The following is a 1,810-nucleotide window of genomic DNA, read 5'->3' as shown; positions in this document are numbered from 1 at the left end:
CTTATTCTTTTTTTTTTTTCTAATTCAATTATTCTCCACGAACGAGTCATTTTTTGATACAAATATATACAAGTTATTTATATTCACACGTGTATGTTCTTCTTCATGTCGTTACTGCACGTTCTTTATTTTTCTCTTTTGTTATCGTAGTCACCAACACCACCACCTCCTCCTCCTCCTCCTCATCTTCCTCCTTTTTTCATTGGAATTTCTTTTTCTCCTTCTTTTTCTTCCATCATCAGTTATCTCGTTGTTGAAAATAATGAATAATTCAAGTTCAGATTATCAATTGAATCAGAACGAAATTGATTATTATTTTGAATTCAATCAAGTGACTGAGGTGTGGTTCGATTCTAGTTAATTTTTTTGTTAGTAGTTTATGATTCTGTAGGTGAATAATATTTTATCGTTGATGGTTTGAATTGAATGTAATGTAAAAGTTCTGCATTAAAGAAAATATTTTTCTGTATTTGCAGCAAATTTGGATGTAACACGAAAATATTTGGGTGTAACACAAAGATATTTGAGTGTATTGTTTAAAAATTTTCGATGTATGTGTGCTGATAAGTTCTGCATAATTCAAAACTACTCTTCTTCTCCCTCCTCCCCGTCTTGTTCTGCTTCTTCTTCTTCTTTTTCATAATAATAATAATCATCATCATCATCTTTCTTTTTCTTATTCATATTTTTTTTCTTGTTTTATCTTCTCAAATTTCTTCTTATTTTATTCTTTTAACAAGAATAAAAATAAAAAATAAACAAAGAAGAAGAAGAAGAAGAAGAAGAAGAAGAAGAAGAAGAAGAAATACATAATGCTGCAAAATTACTTGAAAGAGGATGAACTTACATTCATTTAACTAAAAGAAAGAAAGAAATAAGAAAAAAATACAGTATTAGAGGAAACACTTTTCTGTATTTGCAACTAATTTGGGTGTAACACAAAGATCTTTGGATGTAACACAAAGATATTTGAGTGTATTGTTTAAGAATTTTCGGTGTATGTGTGCTGATTTAAGTTCTACATAATTCAAAACTCTTCCTCTTCCTCCTCCTCATCTTCTGCTACTTCTTCTTCTTTTTTTCATTATCATCACCATCTTCTTTTTCTTCTTTTCTTATTCATCTTTTCTTTTTTATTTTACCTTCTCAAGTTTTTTCTTGTTTTACTCTTTTAACAAGAATAAAAATAAAAAAAAAATCAAACAAAAGAAGAAGAAACACATAATGTTACAAAATTACTTGGAAGATGATGAAATTACATTCATTCAACTAAAAGAAATAAAGAAATAAGAAAAAAGGAAGAAGAAAAAAATGCAACATTAAAGGAAATATTTTTCTATATTTGCAGTAAATTTGGGTGTAACACGAAGATATTTGGGTGTAACATGAAGATATTCGAGTCTATTATTTAAGAGTTTTTGGTGTATGTGTGCTGATAAGTTCTGCATAATTTAAAACTCTTCCTCTTCCTCCTCATCATCTTCTGCTGCTCCTTTTTCTTCATCTTCTTATTTCATATTTTCATAATTCTTCTTGGGAGAAAAAAATCAAACAAAGAAGAAAAAAAAACATAATGTTGCAAAATCAATAGAAAGAGAAAGAGGGAAAAAAATGCAGCAACAACAACAGTAATAAAAAAATGACGATGATGAAACACGCGAAAAAAAGGAGAAGAAACACAAAAAAAAAAGATAAAGGAGGAGGAGGAGGAGGAGGAACACAGGATACAAAGAGGAACAATATAATTTTACACATACATTATGTAAGCGACTTGTATGACTTGTATGTCAAAAAAATTTGTATATATAAC

At 28.6% G+C, this 1,810-nt stretch overlaps 1 protein-coding gene across 1 annotated transcript in view; it reads right to left on the bottom strand.

Annotated features, from left to right (window-relative positions):
* The window catches only part of LOC107646213 (nicotinamidase 2-like), a 3,637-nt gene that overhangs the window by 1,236 nt on the left and 591 nt on the right, over positions 1–1,810 (bottom strand). The window lies entirely within an intron of this gene.

The sequence above is a fragment of the Arachis ipaensis genome, chromosome B06 (genome assembly GCF_000816755.2).
Source record: "Arachis ipaensis cultivar K30076 chromosome B06, Araip1.1, whole genome shotgun sequence".
Classification (NCBI taxonomy): Eukaryota; Viridiplantae; Streptophyta; class Magnoliopsida; order Fabales; family Fabaceae; genus Arachis; species Arachis ipaensis.
Note: the sequence above shows the minus strand (reverse complement) of the source record. Positions and strands in the feature narration are given on the sequence as shown.